Source organism: Arvicanthis niloticus, chromosome 22 (assembly GCF_011762505.2).
Source record: "Arvicanthis niloticus isolate mArvNil1 chromosome 22, mArvNil1.pat.X, whole genome shotgun sequence".
Taxonomy (NCBI): Eukaryota; Metazoa; Chordata; class Mammalia; order Rodentia; family Muridae; genus Arvicanthis; species Arvicanthis niloticus.
Window position 1 is genome coordinate 18,020,003 of NC_133429.1, and position 20,234 is coordinate 18,040,236.

Genomic DNA, 20,234 nt, shown 5'->3' on the forward strand with positions numbered 1-20,234 from the left:
CTCTGGAAGGGACCCAAGGCTAGGAGGCATTGTTCTGGTTCCTGGTCTGCTATGGCCATCAGAATAGAGAATCAGGGTCGTGTTATCTGGATACAGGGTTTGGGTTGTTTAGAAAACGGTGAGGGTGGCTCCCAACACGGCTTTGATGCGGACTTCTTCCTAGGTCTGAAGCAAAATCAGCAGAAGGAAACGATTACGTGGCTAGCTCTGTACGGTGCTAAATGTATTCAATTTAACAGACTCTCCTGATTCCTAATATTGGGTCCTCTCTGCTTTTTATGTTCCATCCTTTTATTAGATAATAATAAACAAGTGGTGGTTGGATTGCTTTTATTTTTTTAATGACTTCAGTTGGCAAAATTTTAAAAAGATGGAGCTGTTGTTGTAATCCTTTAAATTTTTTTTTGAATTTTTAATGGTAGATTTAAAAAAAAAAATCTGCCCATAACTCTCAGACAAAATAACCTTCAAAATTCTATCCAGTTCTAACAGTTGGGGGTTTTAGCCTTTTCTTTTCACTTGTGACTGTGAGGTGAGAAATTCAAGTGTCAGTTTATATTTGGGTCCTGGAACAAGCTGTATTTTTACCCAGAGAAATCATGGTACCTCTACATAAGCGTTACAGATACCTCGTTCCCTTCAGCCTGAGCAAAGCCTGAAGCATCGCTTTGTATCTTAAGTTGGACAAAGCTGAGACGAGAAGTGGGAGATGGGTGCCCACGGTCACACATTCCTGCTGGGGAGATTCTCTGGCTCAGTGTGGCCACCATTGAACCTCCCCTTGTTATCTGTCACCTAACCTGAAATGAGGATGTCCTGTGTATCCAGAGCCTCGAATACATTAGGCCAGTAATCTACTACTGAGCTACACCCCAGGCCCAGCCTTCTTTTGTTTCTTTAAACAGCTCCCTAGAAATTTAAAAAAAAAAAAAAACAAAACAAAAAAACAAAACAAAACAAAAAACAAAAAAAAACAAAACAAAAAACAAAACAAAAAAACAAAAAACAAAAAAAACAAAAAAAACAAAAAACAAAAAACACCATGGACTAAATTTAGCCTGTGGATTATAATGATAAATAGTTGAGCATGGCCCAGGTCTCTGGAAGGTGCTTTGGGCTGAAGATGTTAATGGTACGAATGCAGTTGCCCCGTTAGACCAATTCTGCTTTCAGGAATTTTTTGTTGTTGTTTTGGTTTTTCGAGACAGGGTTTCTCTGTGTAGTCCTGGCTGTCCTGATACTCACTCTGTAGACCAGGCTGGCCTCGAACTCAGAAATCTGCCTGCCTCTGCCTCCCAAGTGCTGGGATTAAAGGCGTGCACCACTACTGCCAGGCTCAGGAATTTATTATAAGCAGATATGCTTATAATTTATTTAAAATAGCAACATATTAAAAGCTATCTGGATACTCACCTGTAGGAACTGATCAAATAATAGATTATCCACAAACAGTATGACTTAGCCTTTTAAAACTTCCACACAGCTGCCGGCGTAGACCATTCAGAGGCAGAAAAACAGGCGAGGGTTGCTGGTTCAGTGGCTAAGTGCCTGCCAAGCACGTGCGAAGTTCTGGCTTTGACACCAGAAATATAAAAAAGTGTGAATCTAGGGAGGTGCAAAGAAATTTTTTTTAGCATAGTAGTATTTACTATTTTTAAAAGACTAGCATGTTTGTGTGTGTGTGTATGCACATACACCTACACATGCATAGTATGTATGTATGTGTGTATGTATGTATGTATGTATGTATGTATAGGATTCACTTGTGCCTGTGTAAGTATAGGTTGTCTGGCAATGGTGAGTGTCACTGAGGAGTCTGGCTGAGGGGCTGAGCGGGTGACGGGACATTGCTTTTTTTACTTTATATCATTTTGTAGCTTATGAATCTGGTACCACACACATGTATCATCCATTCAGAATTAAACTGAAAAAAATTTAAAGAGCTAAAATGAGTGAGATTATGCTAATCCCTAGCGTGAGAAAATTGACTCAATTGCTTGAAATAGACCTGAATAATTTTTCAATCACAAGTGAGGCTGCCCTGCCCTAAGAAATGTACATAGCTGTTTCTCTTCGTGGGGTGTTTTGACAGAATAACATTTCTCTGTCAGCCTTTGATCATCCTCTGTGGTGGAACCCCCCTCTCCAGGGGCTCTGAGTTTCAAGTTTTGTTGCTGCTACTGTTCTGATTTTCAGACAGCCGAACTGCAAGTTAACCTGACCAATGGACAAACATGAAAGTTCTGAGGGGGGATGTGGGGGGCTGTGCTGCTGCTGACGGCTACTCTGTGCAGTCCCTTTATTTTTTCTGTTTCTTGCCCACTAAACGCAGAGATAATGTGGAATGTGTTCCCCAGTGGTCACTCCCTGCTGATCACAGGCCCCTGTGGTCTGCTGTGATGTTTCCACGGGGGGGGGGGGGGGAGGTTTTAAGCATCTCACTGAGAAGTTCTTGGTCCCTATTCTGACTAGAAAGCCCAGTCACTTCCGTGGATCGCCGATAATTTAAGTGTCTGGCTTAGGGTCTGAGGAGAGTGGGGGCCCTGTACAGCAGTTGAAAGGACCCTGAGACCACTCATGGCTTAAGGCCTGCCTCTTCTATTAACTATTCTTTGTTGGCCAATGATATAACAAAATACCCCAGGCTGCACACTTTATAAAGAGATGGTTATGATTGTTTAAGAAGCTTGAAAGACCGAACAACACAGCACCAGCCCTGGAGACGCTTCCACCTCCAGGTCCTCGCTGCGGAGGGCAGATGGTACCATGGTTCAAGTGCTCATGGAAGAGATCCTGAGACCAGTAACCAAAGAGAGGCTAAAGTTAGGCTTTCTCTTTTAATAACAATCTTCTAATAAGAACTACCTTGTTTCTAAAAGTAGAGACACTATGACTTGGTTTTCTTGCTGTAGGCACCCACCTCTAAGAGGTCCCACCACTTCTGAGGTCACCACACTGGGCACGAACCTTCACCGGAACCCCCAGAGATAAGCCACATCCCAGCCATAGCAAAATTCCAGCCATAGCAAAGAGAAAGGCTGGGAAGGCAAAAATGGCTGGGCAAAGATTTGTAGAGAACGAAGCCAGGTTGACGCCATCTTCTGAGACCCGGTGGGGACTTCTCTGTCTCGACGGTGGCTTGTGTCCCTGCAGTGAGTCCAGAATTAGCCACTCGGTTTCTCTCTGCTAGATGCCAAAAGTAGGAAATGTGGGTCCTCGCTTGGGTCAGAGAATAGTCTCAGACTCAGAAGGCAGATAGATCACTGGCTCTGTGGGACTTCTCTGACCCTTGACCTCTGTGGGGGCCTTGGTTCCTTTTCCTCTTTGGCCTTTCAGTTTTCTGAGACATGCTTTCTTCATCAGAGCCAGCAGGAGATAAGAGGCAGCTGACTAGTTTTCTCCAGAATCCTGCACTTCTTTCCTTCTTTCTAGGCATGTGATTTCTAGTATTTGAACGGGAACTGCTGAAACCATCACTAACCCTCTTTCTGTTTTGAAATGTGTTCCTCTGTGTCAAAGATACTTCCCGGCCTGATACTTCCAAGCATCTTCGTTCACAATTATCTGGTGGCTTGAAGCTCCTCCCAACTGACTCCAGGGCTTCCTCCCAAACAAGATGCTTCCCTGTGGCTGGCTAACTCAGGCCCTGCTTCTGGGGGCTACTCTCTTCCCTACTGTTACTCCTCTGTAGTAGTCCCTTAGCCACTTGAAACCAGGCTGACGTCAGATTTCTCGTTGACAAACACACTTCAGAACCTTTATTCCACTTGTCTATGTAAATGTGGGGAACAAAGAAAAATAACAGAGAAGTCGGTGCTGGTCGGTTATAGATCCACTGTCTAGAAAATTACTTGATATTGTATGCATTTTCTTCTACTTTCTTCCTGAGGTGTGCAATATGTGTATGTAAGATCCTTTGATGCAGGTAGCATCATGCATGTTTAATACTTATGATGTATTCCTTCTTGGACGTTTCTTCTTCTCTAACCACTGTTAATACGACCCTTGGCAGGCCTCAAAACTCCATGACGTTAAATAATACTCTGCTATTTAATGGACAACCCCTCTTGGCCTAATTCGGTTTCTCTTCGGCTCTAATTTTAAAAACCCAACCCAAACCAACCTAGGTGAGAAAAGAGTTTATTTGGGTTACAGATTATAGTCCATCATCAAAGAAGCCAGGGCAGGAAGCTGGAGGCAAAGACCTTGGAGGCACGTTGCTTATGGCTTGCACTTCATGGCTTGCTCGGCTTGCTTTCTTACACATCTCAGGACATCTGCCCAGAGCAGGCAGCTCCCACAATGGGCTAGACCCTCCCACATCCATCAACAATCAAGAAAAACACTCTACAGACTTGCCTATTGGCCAGTCTGATGGAGGCCTTTTATTTATTTTTTTTTCCAAAACAAACAAACAAACAAACAAACAAAACCAAATTTATTCAGCAGACATTTAAATTATGAATCCTATAAATCAGGACCACCACAATTTCAGACACTCTGTTGCGAAGTGGACATCAATAGTCACATCTGGAGGATGAACCAGCCATTGAATCTTTAAAAAAAAAAAAAAAAAAAAAAAAAAAAAAGGTTTAGCTACCTTAAAGTCTGGGGTTGGCACCTCAGGAAGGGTGCCCTCGGGTTTCACAAGGGGAAAAGCATTTTCTCCTCCCAGAATCACATTTTAAAAAACACTTTCACTCACCAAGAACTGGCAGGTGAGGAAGATGGAGGGGTCACCTCCAACTTTGCAGAGGGCCAAAAGAGCAGAAAGTGTGCTCACTGCTTTCACCCCACACCACACACATCACAAACACAATGGCCGCAGGGAGGCCAGGAGGTTACTTATGGCCATTTCTGAGAAAGCTGGTGCTAAGGCCAAGAGTAGCCTATCAGGAGGAGGAGTTCTGGAAAAGAAAAGCACAGAAAACGCAAAATAACTCCCTACACAGCACCGTTGGCCTGCGTGTCCTCGGGAGACTCCAAGCGGTGCAAAGAGACACTCTGGTCTGTGCATGGATCCAGAAAAAAACACTGGGGTTAACGCTCCCAAGAATCCCACAACACCCGACTCAACCAACCTGACCTTGAGTCCAAGTTGACAAGGTCAAGTCATTTGCATTTCCCCACTTAAGCTCAGCTCTCCCCACCTTTGAGAATTCACCAACTAGGTCCCATCGCCCATCTTCACAATCACAAATTAAGCAGAAGGTAACGTCGATGGAGGCCTTTTAAAATCAAGGCTCCATCCATCTTTCTGATGACCTTAGCTCGTCAGCAACCCCCTTCCTATTGGGTCACAGAATCCCCAGTCTTTCAGTGCTATCCCTTTCCTGGTTAATGTTGGTGATGGATTCCGTGGGAGCCCTCTTTGCTGGTGTGCTTCATCCTGAAAACATTCTACAAGACCGGTGATGTTATCAGCCCCTTTTATGGATGAGAAAACTGAGGCTGGGGATCCTTTCCTGGTGACAACCTGGTAAAGGGCAGAGCTTGGATTTGAGCCTTGGTGTCAGCTCAGAGAACAGCAGATTATTTCTGCATGGTGCTTTCCCATGACCCTTTCCTGTTGAGTAGGGGATTTCTCATCCATGCATAGGGTGGCTTGCATCCCCAGAACAACGGTGCTTTCCAATTCTTGTGATAAAGCTGGATATGCTAGTCCTGGAGTGACTGCTTTTCCTATTGGTGACCTTTGGTGAGTAATGCCACCACCTGGGCCTCTGCTGATCTTCTCTTCTTGGCTCTAAAGTTCTGTGACTTTGCTGAACAGCACTGGGGACAAGCCAGAGTGAAAGGCCTGTTGTTTTTTGGTTGGTTTCCAGGGGTGTTTACACTTGGCTCAACAGATCACATTGGCTTGGACGTTGCTTTTCCCCTTGTGCTATTCAGGCAGGGCTTGGGGTGCCCCAGGGAAACCCCTACAGCTGTGGTACCATCTTCTTAAATGTCAAGGTAGAGTTTTCCTCAGAACAGATAAGTCCCTTGAATTCCCTTGAATTCTGAAGTTATGCGTTTTGTGGCTCAGCAGCACATATGGGAACTGCATGCATGTCCCACCCTGATGCAGGCACTTGGGCCTCCTGCCAAGCATGATGGATTGCTAGAAGGATGTACTGGGGTGGAGGGTCCTTTTGCTGCAGTGTAGTGGGTAGGCAAGTGGTGGGCCACCCAGGTCAAAGGTGACCATGTTTTTCCTGGCGTCATTGATGAACACATGGTCTGCCTTGCTTCACAGCCACCTTATCCCAGGCCATGTCCCTGAACGGCCACCCAGATAAAGGAGAGAACCAGAAGATGTGTGCCTTTCAGAATAGATTCTACTTTGTGTCATTTCTCCTCCCTTTTCACAAAAAAGAAGAGGGTATTTTGAACTTGGTTGGGTTTCAGCTGTTCCCAGGAAGCAGCCAAAGTGTTCTGCAGGCCTTTGTTGGGCTCTGAGGTAAGGATGCTCGGCAGCAGGGCCTGGTAGCTGTGGTACGGTGCCAGCTCTTCCTGCAGATGGCCTTATTTTTTCTCCTGTTTCCCTGTTCGCCAGGCCTCTCCAAGATGCTGGCTGGCGTGTTTATCTTGGTCCAGTCCTCTTAGAAACAAATAACAGTGTATCTATTTAAAACTTCTTGCCAGTGTGGATTTTGAATGTATCTTGCTTTAGCCAGGGCGTAGCCCAGCTTTCTTTCCATCCAGAGAAATGATCTGGAGACCTGATTTCAAAGCGTTAGTCTCTAAGATGATCTTAAATGAAGGTTTGAAAGACACTTGGCTGAGAGGGTAGTGAGTTGAATGGGGTACAGCAATAATGAAACACTAACTGGCTATGAAGAATGTCCCTGTATCAACCCCCGGAGGGACCTAGGGTCATCTTGATGGTGTTGGTGATGGGTTGGCAATAAAATAATAACATCAGCATTTGTAGAGTAATGACTACCTGCCAGATGGTCTGCAAGCTTAAATAGCTCTGTCGTGTGTAATAACATGTTCAAGGCCAGCTAATCAGCAGAGACCTGGGTATTCGACAAAGGTAGAGTTAACAGTCTCCAAGATCTTTAGAGAAATGGGACTACTCAAAGCTTTAAATTGGGAAAAACAGAAGTGGATTTTTGTTTTTGTTTGTTTGTTTTTAAGACATTGTCTTTGTTGCTCAGGTTAGCCTGGAATGTACCATGTAACCTAAACTGGTCTCAAACTCATGATCTTTCTGCCTCAACAAGTAAATACTGGGATTAGAGGCATTGCCACCACATCCAGCTCTGAAGAGACTGTATTTGATAAATAAAGTAGAAGATAGCTTTAAAATATGAAAAAGGTTGTTTTTCCTCTCTGTACTGTTGTACTGTCATCGTGAAACCCCAAGGTCTGCTCAGTGAACCCACCCCACTGTTTTCATTAAAGAACTTTATGGATGTGTAATTTACCTGTTGTGGATGGCACTGGTATTTTGTATTCTGATGTTAATTCCGTTCTCCTGGGAGGGCCTGTAGACAAGGAATGAGTCACATACTCAAGGACTTCTTGTGAACCATTCCCTAGTGAATAAAGTAGCCAGTCACTGGGCGAGTAGGACTTCCAGCTTGGATGGAGAAAGAGGAGAAGAAAGACGGGGGTTAGAGGCTGTTTGGAACAGGTTGAGCACATGGACAAGATGTAGTGGTAAAGTTTCCCGGTGCCATGGCGTATCCAGAGGATTAGATTTAATAGGCTTACAAGATTAGGTTTTAGTGGTTGTGCCTAGAGATGGAGTTACCATTGTTCATAAACTCTGTGTGGTGTTTTTCTTCTCACCGAGACCTAGTTCGAGAGAGAAAGGCCGTGGGGGTTTGAAGCACGGGCATGGCGTGGTAGTGATCTGCCAATGGGAACGTAGCCAGCTGGGTGGTGAGATATTGAAGCTCTGGAGCTCTGGTCAGTGCTGGCCATAGTGCGGGAACATGGCGGCACCAGAGGCCCATCCATTCTAATATCTCCCGCTGCATTTACCCATCAAAAATCATTCCTTATAAAGTCAGGGATTCGTTTTTGTAGTGAATTTTTAGAATTGTGCATCTGTGTGCTCCGTGTCTGGACATAGCTAGCTAGCACTGCAGAAAATTGCCTAGTGCCAACTTTCAGGCAGTAAGCTCCCACCATGGCCCAGGGTCTACCAAGAAGGTTCTGCAGGGTTCACGGTCTGTCTGTTTCATTGCTGTACAGAGACACTATGACCACAACAACTCTTATAAAGGAAAAACATTTCATTGAGGCCGGCTTACAGTTTCAGAGGTTTGGACCATTATCATCATGGTGGGAAGCATGGCAGCATCCAGCCAGGCACGGTGCTGGAGAAGGAGCTGAGAGTTCTATATCTTGATCCAAAGGCAGCAGAAGAGGACTGTCTTTCATGCTTGCCCAATATGGGCATAGCTTGAGCTTGTATATAAGACCACAAAGTCCACCTTCACAGTGACACACTTCCTCCAACAAGGCCACACCTACTCCATAAGGACACACCTCCTAACAGTGCCACTCCCTATGGGCCAGGTGTTCTAACACATGAGTCTATGGGGGCCAAAACCTATTCAAACCAAGAAATGCGCTGGGAGAGGCTTCAACCCCAAGGCCTCTTTCTACCAGCCTGGTGACCCACAGTTATGCTCAGAATTATACACTTACCTGCAGTCGCTGATGGATGGAGCCTAAATCTTGGAAGAGCATGTCTACGCCCTCCATGGGCTCCCAGGCATTCCCAGATAAAGAGAGCTTTAACAGTCAAGCCCGTGGGCCAATTTTTGAGATGCAGTAAGGTTTAGAGTCTATTTCACATAAATATTATTTTATTTAGGGAGCCTGTAATTACATTTTCACCCTTTGGTGATATGGCATGGCTAGAGCACCCTAAGTCTTGTCTTTGACTGGTGCCTCCTGTTCTGTCAAGAGGTTCATATTTAACTTGGATTCTAGGTGTAGCACTAGCCTGGACATCTCCTCAGGTTATGTCATTTTGTGCTCATCTCCATTCTACATGTCAGATACAGTTTGACAAGTGGTGTTGCTGGGCCTGCCAGCCTCTTCCATGTGGACAAGAACTATCTGGCTGACAATGACTTAGCACTTGCCTTGTGCCGTGGATACTTGCCGAAGTCTTCAGTTGACCAAAATACGGTCTCTCTTCTGACTCCTACAGATTTTAGTCAAAGAATCCCTCTGTTATCTATCCTACAGAATTCCTGTCTTAACGTACCAGGCTTTATATTCAGTATGATAATCAAATGATAAAGTTAACAGCTCGCATCCTTTGAAAGTTTGCTATTTTTATCTTACTGGGTTTTCCCCAAGGTTTGTTCTCAGTATCGTTCTGAATCTTGCTTCTTCCCTTTCCTCTCCCTTTCTGCCCATGAAGAAAGAAATCTGCATATTTAGTCCTTACCCACACCATGTCCAGGTCTCTGTACCCAAATGTAGTTTGATTTTGGCTAGTCCATAATGATACAGGCGTGTAGGAGACAGGCCTAGCTGGGGATGGGTAGTATTAAGACTACCCGGATTTCTTTCTCTTTAAAGCAGGGGGGTGGGGTGGGGTGGTGGTGGGGTGGAGGGTATGTGGATGTATGTGCATATGTATGGTGTGTATGTGTGTGTGTGTGTATGTGTGTTGATGTGTGCCTCTATTTGGTCATGTGTGGTATATGTGTGTATTATGTGTGCATGTATGTGGTATGTGTGTATGGTTATCTGTGTTGATGTATACATATATGTGGTCATGTGTGTGAATGTGTATGAATGTGTGTGTGTGTGTGCCTGGTTTCCATGTACATTCTGGAGGTCAGAACTCACATCCTACATGGACTTTACCTACTAAGTCATCTTCTTACTAAGTCATCTTCTTAGTCCCTAGATTCCACCCACCCCCAAGCTGAGAACTGAACCTAGGACCTCACACATGTCAGGCAAGCGCTCCACCACCGGGCTCTAGCCCTAGTCCCAGATTTCTTCTGATCTCCTCCCTGCCCCTCTGGTCCAGAACAATGTAGGTCGTTATTGTACATTTCTGAGGGTTTGTGGGACATGCCAGATTTTCTAGGCCATTGCCCAGTATGCCTCCATAGTGAAGGCTCAGAGCCACATAGATCCATCAGGGAGAAGTGACAACGCCTTAAACAAAATAGGTGGGGAAAAGATGGAAATAAATTTTTCATTTAAAAAAAAAAAACACAACGGTAGAGCTTGCTGTGGTGGTATGCACCTTTCTTTAATCTCAGCATTTGGGAAGCAGAGGCAGGCAGATCTTTGTATGTTTGAAGCCAGCTTGGTCTCCATAGTGAGTTCCAGGCCAGCCAGGGCAACATACTGAGACCCTGTTAAAAAAACAAACAAACAAACAAACAAACAAAAAAACCCTGCATCAATCACCTAATCCTGACATTTCCTCCAAGACAAGTAGTAGATGAACAAGCACAAGCAAATCAGAGGAGCCTGACTAGAGATTAGAGAAGTGCAAACTGAAGCACATGAGCAGATAAAATAAGGATGGAAGCTGACAGGGGAGGGATGGGGAGAGTTTGGAGTCCCCGTGTAGCCGCTGGGGAGTCAATTAGTACAAGCACTGTGGAAAAGAGCTTGGTACTTCCTCAAAATGCTAAACTTAAAACTTAAAAATCGCCACCCATCCCCACACTCTGTCAGTGACGGAGCCACGAGAAATGAGCCTATACCGTGGCAGTCGGCAGCGTTTCATTGTGGAAACTATAGGAGTTTTAAAATATAGAGACAAGTCCCCTGTTAGCTGTGTGATTTGCAAATAGCTCATCTTAGTCTGTGCGTGACGGTTCCACTTGGTTGGCGGTACCTTTGCTCGCGACCTTTCTCGACATTGTGTGATGCCTGTATCAGCGACCTTTCTCGTTGCTATGACCAAGTAGCTGACAGGAAGCTGCATGAGGGGAGGGGGAGACTGCTCTGGCTTGTGGATCAAAGGAAACACCGTGGCTAGGAAGAGGTGGTTATGTAAGACTGTCTGCTCACATGCTCGCAGATAAGGAGGCATAAGAGAATTTACCCACGTGGTGCCCAGCTGGGTTTTGGCTTCCCATTTTGTATTCTGTCCAGGAACTCAGCCCACAGGAGAAGCTTACCTGCATTCAAGGTGGGTCTTACCCTCCTCAGTAAATCCCCAAAGATGTAGCTCTCTAATCCATGCCTTACGTGGTCCTTAGTCCAGTGAGGTTGACTGTCGAAATCAACCATTATAGCACCCTTTGCGCCAAAGTTTTTAATTTTGTTGAAATCCAATTCACCTATTTTTTCCCTGTTATATCTTGGGTTTTGGTTCTGTATGTGTGTGCTAAAATTATTAGTTTTTTTTATTATTATTATTCTGAGCTAGTTATTTACTGTAATATACAAGAGGCGCTAGCTGTGAGTGATTGTGTAATTAAAATCTTTGTTACTGAAGAGTCATAAGATTACATAATTCTGAGGTTCGGGGTATTGATGACTTCCCTTAGTTACTTTAGAATCCCCTCCCCCACCTGCACTAAAAAAGATACTAAAACAAGCCTGTTGGTTGACTCTGGAAGGAATTTTTCTTCTTTTTTTTTCCCCCTAAAATCTAAGCTGTGTCCTGTTTGGGCTTTAAAGATAGATCTGAGTTTCGCTTACATCTTTGTTCCACTTACTCTGTGGCTTTTTTTTTTTTTTTCTTCTAAGCTTTTAAAACCCAGGGAACTCAGCTGCCAAGCTGCAAGAACGGACAACACACCTCTTGGAGATCTGTTGCTGAGATGGCGTATGTAGCTCTGGGCACAAGTAGCCATTACTCTGTGTGTCCATGAACTTATCTCGGGTTCTCCCTAGGGTTAGACAGGAATGATGCTCGCCTTGTGCTGCCTCGGGGTGTGTGCAAAGACGACAGAGCAAGTAGTGTTTCCATTTAGATGATGGGGAACTCCTTCATCTATCTGGGTAGACATCCCGCAGAATCCAGAGGGAGCTCTTGTGGTGCTGGCAGCCCCCGGATTACACAAAGAGCAGACGAGGTGCCCAGAGCGAGGGGGCCATGGCTCCAGTGTTTGGAAACCACTGGCGCTCATGCTGTAAACTCATTGCCCCTGGCCCCAGCCTTTGACAGTTGTTACAGTTATCCCCATGACTCAGCTGAGTCACATTTGCAGACAACCTCTGTTGCTGTTACAGCCCCGAGTGCACCTCAAGTTTGAGACCTTTAGCTCCTGAAGCTACTAGTGTTGCACATGCTAAGAATGTTGGTTCTCCTGGCCCTTAAACCTTGGCACTCCAGGTATTTATTTATTTATTTATTTATTTATTTATTTATTTATTTATTTAAACAGAGTGCTACCTCTCTTTGTCATTTCTGCCCCGAGCCCGATTTTTCAGCTGTCTTCTCACTGTCACTGAGACTATAGGTGGTGGCTTTGTGGCTGCCATGGCTACAGTGCTGTTTCTGCCAGCTCTTTGGGTTAGTGGCTTAGGCAAGACCACCTAGAGAAATCTCTTATAGGGGGGCAGCATGGTGGATAATGGCCATTTCTACCTGCAGTTCCAGGGGCTCCTATGCCCTCCTCTTGCTTCTGTGGGCATTGCATTCACATGGCACCCCCACATACAGGTAAACAAAACACTCATACACATGAAAAAATCTTTAAAACAACAACAACAACAAAAGGTTTGTATTTGTATTGGTCATGCAGGGTTTTGTGTGCACCAATCACAGGCCTTTCTGCAGGGCTTGTGAGGAACTACTCTTCCTCTGTTTGGGGTAACAAAAGGCTGCAGGGTCACATAGAGTTCACCCAGTCTTGTCTTCCTCTGGGTGCCGCTTTCTAAGGTCAACTAACATGTCTGGAGTGGTCATGGTGGGGGTATGTTGTCAGCTAGGGATGTAGAGGTGTTTCAGTTGCTGGAGTTTCTTCAGTGGGATTATAAAGTGTCCATTAATATCTGGGCTGCCAGGAGCGTGCAGCCAGTTACTAGGAGAGAGACTGCCCAACTGACAGCCCTACACTCAAGGATACCAGGAAGGGCTTGTCAAGTGGCTCACTCTTGTCACTTGTAATTCTCACAGACCGCAATAAAAGTGTGTTTGCAGTTAGCACTTTCAAAAGCTCAATAAAGAACTAACACTTCTTTTTGTTGTTTGTTGGGGCTTTACTAAACCCAGGCTGGTCTAGAACTTACTGTACAGCCCAGGCCAGTCTGAGACTGCTTCTGCCCCTGCCCCTGCCCCTGCCCCTGCCCCTGCCCCTGCCCCTGCCCCTGCCCCTGCCCCTGCCCCTGCCCCTGCCCCTGCCCCTGCCCCTGCCCCTGCCCCTGCCCCTGCCCCTGCCCCTGCCCCTGCCCCTGCCCCTGCCCCTGCCCCTGCCCCTGCCCCTGCCTCCTCTGCCTCCTCTGCCTCCTCTGCCTCCTCTGCCTCCTCTGCCTCCTCTGCCTCTCCCCTGTGTGCTGAGATTACAGGCAGAAGTCTCCATACCCAGTAGAGTTAATAATAGTGCTTAATATTAACTAGCAGTGATTAACAGCATTAAGTCCTGCCCCACTGCTCTGAGGAGAGTCCCTGTAATCTGTTTTTAACACCGAATTCTTATCCTTTGAAGATTAACTCCTCCCAGATTGACCCTTCAACTTCCCATAACCTCCTAACTTGTACCTTTTTTTTTTTTTTTTTTTTTTAAATCACTCACTGAGTCAATTTGTAGGACCCATATACTCTGGAGTACAAAGCTATCCACTGGAGTGCAGTTGACCTAACAGGGGTCACACCCTTGAGGAAGACCAGTACCCACTTCCCAGCATTCACTGTCCATCAGAGACCAATAGCTCTTTACTTAGGGGCAGGGCCTTTTCATTCCCTTCCTCCATGTTAGGATGTTGATTGTCTTGTCTTTGATCTATTTTCCTAGACTTGATTCCCCCCCTTGCTTCCTTTGGTAAAGAAAATAATTATTTTTCAAATCATCAGGGAAACCTTTCTTAGTCCCCAGACATCTCTGTTTTTGTGGAATTCTCGGAGAAGGGACGGAATGTCTGGGCAAGGAGCCCTAGCGTGGTTGTGTGAGCTTGCAACCATGGAGTAAACAAAACTAGAGAAGGCTCTAAGAAGGCCTGGAAGGGGCCCTGGCGCTTGTATGTGAGTAGATGTTGCGTCTTTTCTTGTGGAGTACACTGCATTACCAGGAATCTTGGGGACCAGCAGTCGTCAAGGTGCCCACTGGGGAATTGCTGAGCCGAAAGATTAGTGATCTGAGAAACAGGAAAAGCCCCATGGTGGGGTGGTGTGAATGAAGCAATTTTGCAAAAACTTCTGCTTTTTGTTTCTCGGTGATTATTTTTAACTGAAGCAGTAGCATCTGAAGCTCCCACAGACTCATGAGCTCTTAGCACACGAAAGTAGCCTAGATCTTACAGACCTAGAACCACACCATCTGGCCCGAAGAGAAGGTAAACATTGCTCTCTGGTTTTCGTTGGTTTGTTTCATTCTTAAGGGAGATGTTTAACAAGGCTGTCGGCTTAGTTCTTTCTGGCACACACTTTAGGGTTTGGTAGATATCTATTTTTGTTTTAAAGAGACATTCCAGTAAACAATTGCAGGCAGTACTGTGTTATCCATGGCTTCTAGAAGGTATCTCAGGTCTGAGGGCAAGTTTCTCTGTCCAGGAGCTGGGTTGTATGTGCATCTTACGCCTATGACTACTTCGACGGGTGCTATTACCAAGTGAGTGTTTATTTAATTTGATAGACTTCAGTGTTAGCTAGGACCGTGACTGATAATAGAAAGTACTGATAATTAACGTTTCTTAAGAGGCCACCGTGAGCTGGGCACTATTGTAAGTATGGTAGCTGTGCTAACCATGCGACCCCCTCAGAAGCGCATTGAGTTTGTTAGCTGTGCTTTTACTCCTATTTTTTAAGCGGGGGGGGGGGGGGGGTGTGTGTGTGTGTGTGTGTGAAATAGATCAGACCTTCCATCATCATGAGGGCAAGCATTAACTGTTAGGCCAGCATTCCTAGCAGGGCACAACAAAGCAAGCTTTGTGGAATACATTAGACTTGAGATTGGACTCCTCAGTGGTGTGTGATATATAGTTGGTTTTCAGTTATTCTTGATCATGTATGTGTGTATGTGTTTGTGTGTGTGTATGTGTGTATATATATACACACATATATGTATATATACATATATATATGTATATATACATATATATATGTATATATGTATATATATGGTTTCTTAAATATTCAGTTTGAAAAAGAGTTAGATAAGGAATCACTGGTCTCCCAAACTGGCCTCAACCTCTTGAGTGCCAAGAAGTTTGAAAGTTTTAGACATCAGTAGATATTGTAAAAATGAAGTCCACTTGTGTATCAAATCAACGATTGATTCTTAGGCAGTTTGTGGGGTTGTTGGCTGGGAGGCAAAGGCGATGGAGCCCTGGTCCCCTGCGCTCTCAAAGGGATGTCACCAAAGAAGAAGGGGAAACGCATTTCCAACAGTTAACATTTCTGAAGTCGTGACACAGAAAAGAGTTTCTCGAATCCTATTTTAAAAGTCTGATGGCTGCAATAGGAGATGCCATGCTTTTCTGGTTGACTAGGTTTGTTGTCTGGTATTGATGAATTCACTCAGAGCTCTCAGGTATAGGCTATGGGGTACAGTTGCTCCAGGATGTGGGCTTCTCACTGGCTACTGGGTGAAAGGTGCCCACAGGCCCCTTTGATCACCTTAAATGCCTTCAGGGCAGGCTCAGGGATGAGATACATCTTGTAATGCAAGTAAAGAGAGGGACCCCCCCTCCACACACACTCTCTCTCTCTCTCTCTCTCTCTCTCCAAAGATAGTCATCTTGTGATAAAATAGGAGACAGGCTGGTAACACATTAGGTCTTGATAGGACTCCTTCAACATGGAAGATTTGGATTGTTCTTGGTACATGGTAAGAATCCAACCAAGGGCATGGAAGATGGTTTGCTCATGGTAGGCCCTAACCATTATGCTTCCTTGGATAGATCAGCTTTAGAGGCAGACAGACAGAGAAAGAGTAGCCATGAGGCTATCTCTCTGGGAGAGATACATAGGCGAGTTTTAAGCTGGTGGACAGAGCTCCGGAACCTTAGAGAACTTGGAACTAGTAGCTCATCTGGGTCCTGGAACTACCTCTTCCTCTAGCTAATGCACTATCCATATTTGTGTGTGTGTGTGTGTGTGTGTAAGTCTGTATGTGTGGCAGTGGTGGGGTTCTAAGGATCAAACTCAGAACCTTATGGCCTCATGCTTGCTACCACTGAGTCAAACCTCCACCTGGGTGTGTGTGCTATTTCATAGCTAATGAAGTCCTGTAGATGAAGTCATTGGTCAAAAGGAATGTTGGGAGATTCCATTTTTTTGGAGAAATATATCTTGGCTGCTCCCGGTTTGGATGGTGTTCTGAGTCTGTCACACCCCTAACTCAGGTCAGTCTCATCAGAGCCCTGCGAGGTATGTACTCCTGCCCGCACCAGACAGCAGAAACCAAAGCACAGAGACACGACTGACTTGTTTTAACCAAGACTAAACTCCGGATGTCTGGTTGGGAGGGCAGAGTGGCTTGCCTTCTGCCTTGGACAGCAATTTAGCTAAGTCATCCCGGGAAGAGAGAGAACTTAAAAATTGTCTAGACACACAGAGTGGATTGAACACAGAAGCAAACGTGTTACTTCAAAACTGTGTTTAAAATCGTTGTAGCGGTAGAGTGGTTACCCCTGGGTGTTATCAGGAGCCCTTGAGCTGGTTTTAGCTTCCATGACTCTGGCCTGGGGAGAAGGCGGTGGTGAAAAACAACTTAGGGGTCTAAGATCACTTGCTCTTGCCTCCCCCTCCCCCACACTTCAGTGCACCACCACACAGCCCGTGCTAATGTTCTGGGTTTTGTGTGTCTCTCTGTGTGTTTGTGTGTCCAAGTACACATGTGTGAGTATGCTTGCATGCATATGTGTACACTGCATGTCAGAGGGCAACTTCAATGCTGTTTCTTAGGTGCTGTCCACTTTATCTTTCGGAAAGATTTATCTTTATTTTATGTGTATGTGTGTTTTATTGCATGTATGTATGGGCCCTGTGTGTTTACAGTGCTTGAGGAAGCCAGAAGAAGATATTGGGTCCTCTGAAACTAGTTACAGACAACCACGAGCAGCCAAACAAGTCTGGATCCTCTACAAGGGCATGACTGAGCCGTCTCTCCTGTCCCCTTTTTACTTTTGAGCCAGGATGTCTTGTTGGCCTGAAGCTTGTCAGATAGGCTAGACTGTCTAGCCAGCAAGCTCCAGGGATGAAGATGATGATGATGATGGTGGTGGTGGTGGTGGTGATTTATTACAAGAATGGTACCAAGCCTGGCTTTTTACGTGGGGGGGTGGTGGTGTTATGTTCCAATACTGTTACTCTGTATCAATAGCAATGACAGAAAGACAAACTCTCTGATTCTGGTTTAGAAGAGAGAGTTTTCACAAACAATTGCATTATTATTTTGATGGAGGGTCTTTTTTTTTTTAATCACTAAATTACTAGTTAAACTGTCTTTGTCCTACATAAGAAATGGGTTAATTAGATTGTAAAATTCAAAACTTTTATGTGTTTTTATTGCTGTAGACATCAATAGGACTTTGCTTGTGCCTCAGAGTATCTTTAGATGATAATAATAATAATATTAAAAGCTAATATTAGGGTTTTCGTAAGCACTGGAGCTATTCTGAATGCTTTACTTTTATGCCTTATAAACTCTCATGCCTTTGATAGCCAAAGTACTGAGAAATACTGGTAAGCAAAGGAGGGGCTATCCATGAGAGAAAAGGAAAGAAAAACTTCCCTGCCTTCTTTTTCTTATTCTTTTGTGTCTGTCTGAAATGTTCCCTTCAGTATCCTGGTTCCCTGGGGAAGGGTCTAGTTGTTGTTGTTGTCGTTGTTGTTATTCAGTCAAGCTAGGATAAAGCTGATGCCATTTGAGGTTTGTCTGGGTTTTGGATTTCCCACAATGAAAGCATATTTCTTACACAATTTGTCCTAACAATAGCATCTTAGAAAGAAAACATTTAAGACTTCTAAGAAAAAACTTTAAAAAACTCATTAGATTAACATCGTCAGTGGTTTCCACATCTGTACCACACATTCACAATCATTTCTCCTCCTTTACATGGCTACAACACAGGCTAGAAGCTTCATAGACGTCATGCTCGTTAATATAGATGCGGTTTGGGTTTCCGGTTGCGGTGGTGGTGGTGGTTCTTCTTCTTCTTCTTCTTCTTCTTCTTCTTCTTCTTCTTCTTCTTCTTCTTCTTCTTCTTCTTCTTCTTCTTCTTCTTCTTCTTCTTCTTCTTCTTCTTCTTCTTCTTCTTCCCATGTAGTTGCAGCTGACCTGGACTCACCCTGTAGACCAAGCTGGCCTCAAACTCACAGAGATCCCCCTGCCCCTGCTTCCCAAGCTCTGGATTGAAGGTATTTGCCATCTAACATGCCTGGCTTTCCTTTTATTAAAAGATCGGTTTTTCCCAGATATGGAATTCTTGCTTAACATTTTTAAAAATTCCCTTTCAGGATTTAATGTCATCTCCTTTCTCAGGTATTACCTCTGTGGTTTCTACAAGAAGTCAGCTATTACTCTTATTGTGGATTCTTTGTACATAAATAGTCACTTCTCTTTTGATTTCAAATTTTTCTGGTTTGGATTTTTCCTCCTTGGAGTTCAGGTAGAGGGTTTTTTGTTTGTTTGTTTGTTTGTTTTTTGTTTTGTTTTGTTTTGTTTTGCCCTGGCTGTCCTAGAGCTCACTCTGTAGACAAGGCTGGCTCAGAGATCTGCCTGCCTCTGCCTCTGCCTCTTGAGTGTTAGGAATAAAGGCATTCAGCTTTTTCTTCTTCTTGTTATATACATTCTTACATATCACATTTAGGTACGTTTTTGGCATTTATGTCTTCAAATCTCCCTTCTGCCTCTTGTCGGGTTCCTCTTGCCTACACTGGTTTTGTTACTTTTCTCTACTCCTTTGTCTCTCTGCTTCTTAAATTGGATCGCTTTAACAGTCTCGTCCAGCCTGCAAGCTCTGTCTCCTGCCTGTGCAGATCTGCTTCCGTTTTAGTTTTTGTGCTTAGCAGGAATTTCTGTTGGATCCATCAATAGTCTTGTTATGTTTAGATGCCATGTTTCAGGTTTGCTTCAGTTTTCTGTAGTTCCCTTTAGCTGACCAGTCTCCTTTCCATGACCCCTGGTGGAGCCTGGAAACACAGATCCTGATGGGCTGTATAATTTACTATCCGTTCTGACGTAGCACTCATCATATGCACTGCAATACCAAGAGTCAGACTGCAAGCTGAGGTAGCTGAAGAGCTAGTGGACAGCCCGTGTAGACAGCGTAGATACTTTGCACAAAGGGTTGGATGACTTGTGCCTTAGGCAGGATGGGGCAGGTGAGGAAAGATTCCAATGTTCTGTTCAGAATTTCTATTCAGATATGCCATTCACAATTATAAACTGACTACTTATTTTTGGTACTCCACATTTACTATTTCCAGATAGCATTTGACTACAGGTAACTGAAATTGTACTTTAAGAGAAACTTCAGGTAAGGAAGCCACTGTATCAATTTAACATCTGGCCAATGGTTATACTTACTGGGTTGTTTCATAAATAAATGATTTCTGGAAAATTCTTTTTTTTTCCTCAATGAGTGACCATATCTCCTTATAGCATGAGTCAGCATTTTATAAAAATTGAAAACATGACATTCTGAATACTCTTATGTGGTGACCCTGGAAATCTTACTTTCCCGCTATTTGGAGATTTGTTGGTTTATTGTTGTTGTTGTTATTAGGGGCTGATGTGTATTGTGACCTAGCTAACTGATATCTGTCACTGTGTGTTCTTGTTTTTTGTGGTCACTGAAGTTTCTGTTCTGTTATCTCTGTGGTTGGCCAGTGACCTTCTTAAATGTCTGTCTCCGAAGAAGGGAAAATGTGGGGGATTTATTTCTTAAAATTTCCCTGTAGATGTTAGGGGAAACTCAACAGAGTCCAAACCAAAGTAGGCATCTGGGTCAGTCAATCAGGAGGCACTGTCAAAATGCATGACAAAATTTTGGAAGGAAGGGTCCTGCTGCTACCCTGGCACCTGCCAGCATTCTAGGTGCATGGTGGTCCCAGTGTCCAGGCAGATCTCTGAGAGTATGAAGCCAGCCTGGTCTACATAGTAAGCTCCAAGACAACCAAGGCTATGTAGGAA

General features: G+C 44.5%; 1 protein-coding gene across 2 annotated transcripts in view; it reads left to right on the forward strand.

Annotated features, from left to right (window-relative positions):
* The window catches only part of Tmcc3 (transmembrane and coiled-coil domain family 3), a 272,618-nt gene that overhangs the window by 27,507 nt on the left and 224,877 nt on the right, over positions 1-20,234 (forward strand). The window contains exon 1 of one of the 2 annotated variants that reach the window (XM_076920031.1): positions 14,356-14,430. The exons of the other annotated variant lie outside the window; for it this stretch is intronic. The gene's annotated coding sequence lies outside the window, so the exon portion shown is untranslated. Of the gene's footprint in view, positions 1-14,355; positions 14,431-20,234 lie in introns of those variants that run through there. 2 annotated transcript variants of the gene reach the window in all.